The sequence below is a fragment of the Theobroma cacao genome, chromosome 6 (assembly GCF_053813885.1).
Source record: "Theobroma cacao isolate CCN51 chromosome 6, ASM5381388v1, whole genome shotgun sequence".
NCBI lineage: Eukaryota > Viridiplantae > Streptophyta > Magnoliopsida > Malvales > Malvaceae > Theobroma > Theobroma cacao.
In genome coordinates, this window is record NC_142644.1 from 939,823 (window position 1) to 950,093 (window position 10,271).

General features: G+C 33.2%; 1 long non-coding RNA gene across 1 annotated transcript; it reads right to left on the minus strand.

The window, feature by feature from the left end:
- Nucleotides 1-1,736: 1,736 nt before the first annotated feature.
- On the minus strand, nucleotides 1,737-3,513 carry LOC148761950 (uncharacterized). Its single transcript, XR_016026916.1, has 3 exons — nucleotides 3,413-3,513; nucleotides 2,682-2,765; nucleotides 1,737-1,848 (listed from the first exon to the last, which is right to left on the minus strand). It is a non-coding gene; the product is annotated as an uncharacterized LOC148761950 (long non-coding RNA).
- Nucleotides 3,514-10,271: the final 6,758 nt, after the last annotated feature.

Genomic DNA, 10,271 nt, shown 5'->3' on the forward strand with positions numbered 1-10,271 from the left:
CAAATCTAGGCATGTCAATTTTTTAAATCGAATCTGTTTTAAGATAGGTCGAGCCTAGATCAAGTCTAGGAATTTTAATTTTTAAATTGAACTTGTCTTGAGATAAGTCGTACCTAAATCAAGCTTAGAAATTTCATTTTTTTTTAACTTAGTTTAGGGATTTCATTTTCAAACTTGTTTCAAAGTAGATCAAGCCTAGATTGAATTGCTTAAAACAAACTTGCCTCAAGATAAGCTGATACAGTGTCTACATCTTTGCACTATTCTTGATTCTCAATAATATGCAAAGAGGGGCAACTATAGACACCCATCCAAAATCAACCAAACATAAAAATAAAAATGAAAAAATAATAATAAAAAAAAGAGAAGAAAACAGGGAGAAGACTGAGCGTGTATTCAGCCCCCCCTCTCTGGCACGTCATTACGGGGCATTTAAGTCACTTGGAAAGTAGTCAAATTTTGGGGAATATTTACCTCCGGCAATTAGCTCCCATTTATGCCCGAGCCTTGTGAAATCATGCTCAGAAGAGTATGATTTCATCATTGGATTGTCTAAATTTTTGGACAATCCAGCTCTTAAAAAGGGGTTGGCAGTAGGCAAAAGGGGAGGGAGGTTTTTTAGGCAGCTAAAAGGAGAGAGAGGATAGGTGGTTTTGGGTGACCGGCGATAAAGGAGGAAGAGCCCGATTTGAGCATCGAAAAAGGGGAGTTTTTTTTTTTTTTTTGGCTAAAAGGGGTTGAATCAGCGATTAGGAAGTAGAAATAGTGAGATCTGGCCGGCGGCACAAAGGGGAGACTTTTGGGGATCTAGATCTGCCGATCTGAGGTAGGGAGTAAGAGAGAGAGAGATCACTGAAGAAAGGCTTGACGCCGGTTGAGTGAAAAAGAGAGGAACGAGGGGGTGCGAAGGCAGTGTTGCCGACGTCAGATCTAGAGACTGCGAAAGTCAATGGGAGGAGTTGAGAGAAAGAGAAAAAGAAAACTTTTAGAGAAAAGGGAGAGAGTGACCGACTAGAGAGAGAAAGTGAAGAGGGAAGGATAAAAATGGGGTTTTTATAACCAGGTATAAGAGAGCTAAACGACACCATTTTAGGGGAGTGGGGAACTAAAAAGGTTAAGGCCTAAACGACGTCGTATAGAGTAGTGTTACAGGCACCAAATGGTGTGTCTCGAAGAGCAGTATTGCAGGCTTGCTGAGTAGATTTCGTGGTGCAGTTTTGGGCTGTCACGACCCGGTACTCCCTTCGAGCCCGTGACAGCCGTCGTGGTGTCCCGGTAGACACTTATTGCCCGGAATGTCAACCCGAAACCCCGCAAGGCTTTACTATCAGTTTCTCTGTTCCCTTGTGAGCAACCATTGTCAAATATCGTGTTCTAAAAGATTTTAAGCTGTTTCCAACTTTAAACAAATAAAATATTAATTTTTTCGTCTCACAGGGGTATTTTGGTCATTTTTCTCAAAAATTTTGAAACTGGCTAAAACGTAATATACAAGTACAAAACACATAATTCATATTCAAAATGAGTTTAAAAGTCTAAAATTTTCATTTAAAACGAAATTATGGTTATTTGAATATAATAAGAAAATAAAAAAAATATTAAGTAAAATATTCTATTTTCTTATAAAACAATATTTATAGAGTTATACGTGAATAATTTTTATAGCGTAAAAGCTAAATAAATTTATACATACTTAAATATAGTAAGCCAAAATATTTAATTTAATTTACAATAACAAGAGTGCCCCCGAATAAACAAAAGTAAAGAGGACTGTGAACCTACGGTTTGGAAAATGCAGATCCTACTGTAGTCCTCGATGAGATCAGCTATCTACAGTCTATACTGAACCTGAAATGGGTGGAAAGGAGGTGGTGAGATTATAAAATCCCAATGAGTAAACAGACATCATCATAAACATCTAGAGCTGAGTACATGGAGACAATAAAGTAAATCATCATAAACTGGGTTATACAATTAGAACACATCTCGTTCAAAATACGTAAAAAGGCTTATGAATCTCATAAACATTTAGGCTTGTGCCATAAATCCATTCTCGGGGACACCTTGGCCGAGGCATCCTACCGAGACCGTCAAGGCTATTAAAATTCACATTTCACATAAATCATGTTTTTGTTTTGAAAACATAGCCGTTCCTTGGCGTTGGCTGAGTTCTCCCTCACGTGGTGGTTTAGCGTGAAGTGAACCCTAAACTTTACCCCAGGAGATACCCTACGCGCCTCTCCGTTCGAGGTAAGAATATAATGGGGTTTACCGTGCCCCTCTAAAAGGCTAGTCCACAAAAACCCCCTACTGCAGTGATTAATTAATATATAATCCACCATATAATAAAACTCAATAACATGATATGACAATTTTGTAATTCGCAGTTTTTCAAGACAACCAAACAATTCGCATTTCAATACAATTGCCAACTAGCCAATCATGCTCGATTTATCATAAGCGAATCAATTTAAACAATCAAATTGTCACAATTAACAATCTCCGTGTACTCTATTTTTCAAAATCATTATTAATTCCAAAACAATTTATAAATTAATTTCATTGAAACTCATTTATTCATAAAACATGAAATTTACCTTTTTAAATTCCTTTTTCCATAGAATTCATGAAAGCATATAAAAACCACCCTAGATAATTAAAATGACAGTAAGTTTACTCACAATGTCTAGAATGCAGACTTTCGAAGCACTCTGTCTACTGGTCCTCGGATGCAATTTCCTTGCCTTTATCGGAGGACTCACCACCTTGACACAGTACAAAATCGAGAATTTCACCAAGTTGGTACTAAATCAAAATTAAACTAATTTCGACTACCAATGCATGATATGGAATGCAAAAATGCATTGGTAACTATCTAAACTCAATATTGGCCTAATTCGTCTTATCACCCAATTAAATTCCTAACGCGTCCGTTTAAACTCCAATTTAATTCTTTTCAGTTTCTATACTTCAATTGCACCCAAATTAACTTAATGTCTCTCAGTGTGGTGCAAATTATTAGTCTCGATAGTAAATTACGAAAATACCCCTAGTGTGTAAAAATTCATATTTTTGCTCCGAAAATTCCCATTATTTTTCTAGGCTCATAATTCATTATTCCTTAACCAATTCTCCTAAATAAAATCAAACTCATCCTCACTCACTACATGGTAAATTCAGCCATTAATGGTTGGGGGAGAAAATAAATTCTTTTATTGTTGTTTTGTTTCTAAATATGCTAAACTAACTAAAAACACTAACATAAATTAAAATCAAATAAATCCAACAACTTTCTCTCTCCTAACCCATTTTTTCAGAATTGAATTCATCATGAAAACATGTAATTTAATCATGGAAAATAAAGAGAAATGCTTGGGAATAAGAAAACTCAAGCTTAATAGAAAAATCTCACCTTTTTCACTTAATTTTCTTGAAAATTCACACTTTTTCTTTGATTTTCTCTCTCTAGGGTTTTGTTTTTGTTTTCTCTCTCTTCTTGCTGGTTTGGCCGGTCATGGGGTGGAAGATGAGCTGATTTTTGTCCCTTTTAAAAAGGAAAATAATAAATTAATAAAGGCATGACACGTGGCATCATGTCATTGGTCCGTTTTTAAAATTTTAAAAATTTAAATATTTTATCTCCACCACATGATTAGTCAAGGGTCAAAGATGAAGATAAAGGAAGACCATGTGCTGGAAAAATATCCTAGTGGTGGAAAATTACAATTTTGCCCCTGAGGTGGTAAAATTATCATTTTACCCTTTTACTCCAAATTATACCGAAATTAACATTTTTTCACTTCTAAACCTCAAATCATACTCCAATAAGTCAAATTATACTCCAATAAGTCAAATGGGGTCAAAAAAATCTTTTCTAAAATTCTCATTTTGTCCCCAGGTGGCAAATGACCATTTTACCCCTAGTTAGTGAAAATTCCGATTTGACTCCAAATTGATCCTCAAACTCCAAATTACCATTTTAAGTCATCCATGAACTGTGAAACTCTTAATCTCACCTTAAAATTCCTATTTGATCTAGTTCGAGGATTAAATAAACTTTGTTGTACTTCTAGGTACCGACTTTTGTAAATTTTTTGGGACTCTCCTAGCATGCAATCATGCTATCATCACATGTATGTCATGAATAGTATTTTATAAGGTCGGGCTTTACATGGGCCTTCTGTGGGTCATTAATTTTGGCTAATCTAAGCTCGAAAAGGTATAGTTCTCCTTGGATTTGAGCTTGTTTTAATTGATTTTGAATCTAGCCCATTTTACTCAAATTAAATGTATTTTTAGCTTAATTTTAAAACCAATGATAAATAAAAAAAATAACAATACATGATATAAATATAATTAGTATAAAAAAATAAAATAAAATAAAAATAGTTATTTTAAGTGATTCAATGATAGAATTTCACCTTAAAAGGGGCAAAAAGTTGCCTCTTTCAGGTGGGTTACTTAGGTGTGGAGTTTGAGACGGATTTTCACCGAAGCGTTGGGATAAATTCGAACTCTATGTTTCAACACTCATTAATTCAAATAATTGTTGTTAAAAATAATATATATAAATAATAATAATAATAAATATGTAAACAAGGCAATAAATCATCCTAAACTATTAAACACATTATCACATGAATTTTAACTAACTAAATCAATAAACACGATCATATAGGCATCATCATCTTATACTGTCATAGCATGCCACATTCTTCTTGTTATTGGGGCGAGAATCCCAATGATGGGATTTCCCTGAGGAACTCGTAGAGACGAGTTCTTCCTGGGATATCTCTAGGTGAGGAAAACGTCGAGACTTCACCAAAGTGTTAGGATAGTCTACGAATGATTTCCCGATAAGCGATTGTTGACCTCATTGTTTTAAAATTGAATAATCATGACATCATTTTATGATTGCATCATGTGCATACGTAAAACCGAGTAAAAGACTCAATCAACTAAATAATTAGTTAATAGGCAAAGGCTAAGGAGACATAAGAATAAAATCAATGTAGGCCATGATAGGATAATTTAAGATTAAATGGTACCGTTCGTGGAACGGGCTCCACGGAGGTGCTAACCCTTCTCCGTGCGTAACTGTACTCCCGAACCCATCTCTAAAAAACGTAGACCAATTCTTGTTCTTTCGACGGACTTAAAATTAATTTAGGATTTCATCGATTAGAATCGAGTTAACAGGTGGACAATCACACCTAAATAAAAAGATTGGTGGCGACTTCTAATTACTCGATTTTTGCCTACTTCTAGCGGACGGGTTCCAGGACCCGCATGTTACAACAGTACATATAAACAATATCTTATAAACATAGAAATTCAATTACTTGAGAAACACTAATATTAGGAAGAACACTATATGAGTTTTGTTTTTTTAATTTACATCGCTTTAGGTCTAAAATTGCTTGGATTTATATATTATAATGAATTTTTAGCAATAAACACCATTTATGTATTTTAATAAAATTCAATACAAAAACTAATAATGTCAATCATAAAGGTAGGAAACCTCTACTAATATATCAATATTCAAAATTAATTTGGAGACTGCTTTAGTAAAAATTTTGGGATAAAAATAAAAACACGTACATGCATCATGTTAATTAATGAACTCATATATTTGATTATTTAATTATTACATCCATATTCTACTTTTATCTTAAATTTTCTTTTTTCATCATTTTTTGTTTTTTAAATAAAAATAAATAGTAAATTGTACTATTAATCTTGACTTATTTGTAATATTTCATTTTCATTCATGTATGTTTAATTTGTTTCAAATCCATCCGTCTATTAACATGCCAATAGAATGTCGATGGAATTTGTTACCACATATATTTCCAATTATGTGAATGTAGTCGCATGGATATAATATAGTACTTAAATGGTAAATCCCTTTCATATTTTAGCGGTGTATTGATGGAGAAATAAATTTAGAATAAATTTAAAAAAACATAAATGAAAAAATTGAGTTTATTTAGTTACAAATGAAAATAAAATATTATGACAGCATTACAAACTAATGATGGACTTTTACTAAAAAAATAGAGGAAGATCAATGAGTTTCCTCGCTAACTCTCATTTTACTAATGCAGATTAAAAAACTTGATCATCAACATCCCCTTAGCTATAATGAGGATATTAAACAAAATGAAACTCTTTTCTGCAATGCTTGCTATTAGGAAATTTTTGATCAGCACTATGTTTGTGAAGATTGCAAATACTACTACATGAAACATGCACTACATTGCTCTATAAGGTGTCATACCCTCTTCACCACCAGCATCCTCTCAAGCTCTACACCAACATAGCTGGATTTATATGTTATGAATATAGGGACCATTCTGGTGGGTTTGTTTACATGTGCATTCTATGTGATTTCAAACTTGATGTCAAATGTGCCATTGCTCCAATTGCATCTAAAAATGAGAGCCAAAGGCTAATAGAGATGGAAAGACTCTCCAAGGTATGCCCTTTCAATCAAGGTCATAAGCTAGAGTTTTTCAACCGTATACCCCATTTGAAATATTTGGAATGCCATGCTTGCAAGCTGCCAATCGTGGGTCCAGGCTATACATGTCATGATTGTTCTTACACCTTCCTTCATGAATCTTGTCTTGCACACATGAGGGAGATGCAACACCCATTTCATCCATTACACCCCCTTCATCTGCAATTTCACTACTATCGTAATTGTTCTGCTTGTGGATTTGATATCTTTAACAACATTTGTTATAGCTGTCAATAGTGTGATTTTTGCCTTCATCTTGATTGTGCTAAATCTTTGAAGTTGGCCTTAAAATTGAAGTCTCATCAGCATAATCTTTATTATTTCGGACCAAATACTGCAAATCCATACATTATATGTAACAAATGCCAAAACCATATTGGTCGTGCACCTTCCTATTACTGCATGGAGTGCTGCATGCGTTTGCACTTCAAATGCATTCTCATACCACATTCAATTAAATCCAAATGTCACGTTCATCCTTTGACTCTTAAAGATCATTTTGTGGAAGACGATTCAGGAGAATAATATTGCAACATTCGCGAAGAAGAAAGGAACTCAAAAAATCATGTCTATTGCTGTGACAAGTGTGATGAACAATTTGTTGCTCACATCGAATGCATACTTTCTACAGTAAGTTTATCACTATCATTTTCTATGTAAATTTTTTCTATACCATATTATTGATTTTTTTTAGAAGAAAATAAGAATCTAAATTACACATACACATCACATGATCATATCTACCACCTCTTTCGTTGATTGGAAATTATTAATCTATCTACTTTGATCAATTCCAATCTAATAGGCTTTATACTTTACATATGGCGAACACTTCTTTATCTTATTTTTTTAAGAGGTAAGATGAAATTTTTGTGTGCTTGGTAAACCTTATTATTGAAATTTTTAGTTATATAGTTTGTGGACAAATTATACATAGACTGCATATGCTAAAATTTACAATTTATTTTCTTGGAAGAGTATAATATTTCTGAAGTGTATTTTTCTAAAACCCAACAAAATCTATGCTTTTAGGAGGAAGAAGTTGAACCAGCACTAGAGCCTTCTTTCATTCAGAATTAATCTATGCTCCATCCATGCTGAAAGCTAAAGGAATTAACAAAAGAGCGATAGAGTGATAAAGAAAATCCAACCATGGAGGAATAAATAGAGGGTAACATCAGCAAAAGAACCCTGCTAATAAACATGTTCTTATAGTTATATGCATTTAAACTTTGACATTGTGGTGTGATGTTTTTCTCTTATAAACTTTGTTGAAATATGCCATTTACAAATTATAACAACAACTAAGACTAGAATTAACCATTTACCTTTAGTTAGAGTTTGGAGAGAAAGTATATGTGAAAAAAAAAACAAAGGCTCTCGAGTTTCTCTATTACTTCATGAATTTATACATGTAGACAATTTAAGCAGATATTACAAGTTAACCAATTTGAACTAAGTTAACTTATATCGAGGAGTGGTAAAGCCCTTACATAAAATGATACTATCGTAACATGTGGGTCCAAGAACCCATCCGCTAGATGTGAAAAACTAGGAGTCATCACTAATCTTTTTTATTTAGGTGCCATCAGCCACTTATTAAATTTATTCTATTCAATGAAGTTATAAATTAATTTTAGATTCGTCTAAAAAATAATGACCTAGTTTACGAATTTTAGAATTGGGTTCAGAAGTATGGCTACGCACGAGGAAGGATTAGTACCCCCTTGATGCCCATTCCATGAACGGTACCATTTAATCATATGTTATCCTGTTTTAACCTTAACTTTTACTTTTATTCTTATGTTTCCTTAATTATTATTTATTTATTTTATTCTTTACTTTATTAGCAAATTAAAATATTTTTATTCGGTTTTATGGGTGTGACATGCACATGATGCAATTATGAAAAGCATGGCATAAACTCTGGATAATGCCAAACAAAAACCTGTTATTAAGGACATTTTCCAAATCCATCCATCATACTAGCGAGATCCGAGGATACTCTCTCACCAGGGAAATACTTGAGAAACTCACATTTGTAAGTTTAACGAGTAAATCTCATCATCAAGGTAGTCGTCTACAAGTAAAAATAATATTTTCATGAACACAAATCCTAACACAAGCAAAAGCCCTTTATTAAGGACATTCTTCGAGTCTTCCCATCAAACTGGTGGGACTCGAAAGTATCCTCTCACCTAGGAAATTTTCTAAAGGAACTCGCCTTTGTAAGCTCCTTCAAAAAGTCCTATCATCGAGGCTTAGACCTGCACACCCAATTCGTCTATATGCCGTGATATCTGAATGATGCAACGATGGTGTTTCATATAATTCAAGTTTGTCTTGATGTCTCTTATAAGGAAAATTTAGTTTGTTATATTTGTCCTTTAGCTAAACAAAAATGTTTACCTTTTCTAGTACATTTGAAATCTTCCAAAGCTCCATTTGATTTAATACACACTAATGTTTGGGGACCTTGCTATATTAAATCAATACATGGACATCAATTTTTCCTTGCCATTGTTGATGATTTCACAAGATTCACTTGGGTTTTTCTTATGAGATCTAAATCTGATGTTGCATCCATTATACCTTCTTTCTCTAATATGTTAAAAAACCAATTCAATAGCACTATAAAGGAGCTAAGTTCAGACATTGGGACAAAATTTAACTTGTTTAAATTTTATGCTTCTAATAGAATAATACATACTTTGTCTTGCGTAGAAACACCTCAACAAAATGGTGTTGTTAAAAGAAGGCATCAACATTTAATAATTGTGGCTAGATCCTGATTATTTCAATCATCCTTACCTATTAGATTCTGGGAACATGTTGTTGTAGCAGCAACGCATTTAATTAATAGAATTCTTACAAGTGTTTTTAATAACAAAAGAACCCTATGAGATGTTATATCACAAAATTTTTTCTTATTCTCACCTTAAGGTCTTTGGGTGCTTATGTTTTGCTTCAACTCTTTCTAAAGATAGAAGAAAGTTTCAACATCAAGCTAAAAAGTGTATTTTTTAAGATATCCAGTGAACACTGTGAATGACATCAATGATTCCACATTAAAAATTACCACAAGCCCATCATTGATTTGTCTAATAGTTCTTTTCCAACACTGATTTTTCAACATTGCATACTGATCATGTAAGTCATAATGATGCATCAACCATTGTTAATTGCACTTCATCTACACCAGTTTCTACTTCAAGTTCACCTTATCTTCATGATATAGGTAATGATGATGAGCCTCTTTCTGATTCTGTTAATCATAGAACCCTCCTTTAAAATGACCATTATAACCTTGATACAGAGAATACCATTTCAATCCTTAATTTTTCTCACGAACCAACCTTAAAGGCAAAGTACTAGACAAAAGAAACTTCCCAAATATCTTGTAGTTTATGATCACTCATTTTCTTGTAATCTTGCATTGCTTAAAACCATCACTGCACATCTTATACAAAACCATATTTCCATTACAAAACTTTCCAGTACTCATAAAAGCTACACTATAGCATTATCAGATAATCCATAACTTACCTTTTATCATCGGGTTATTTAATTTTTTAAGGGGGAGGATGCCATGTACACAGAATTAAAGGCTTTAGAAGAAAATAAGACGTGGACATTCATGTCTCTTCTTTCTAGTTTTCAACCCGTTGACTATAAGTGGGTTGATAACTCTATGATATAGAGCTATTTGGACTTAATTTTGATAATAATTTAACTTAATTCTTGT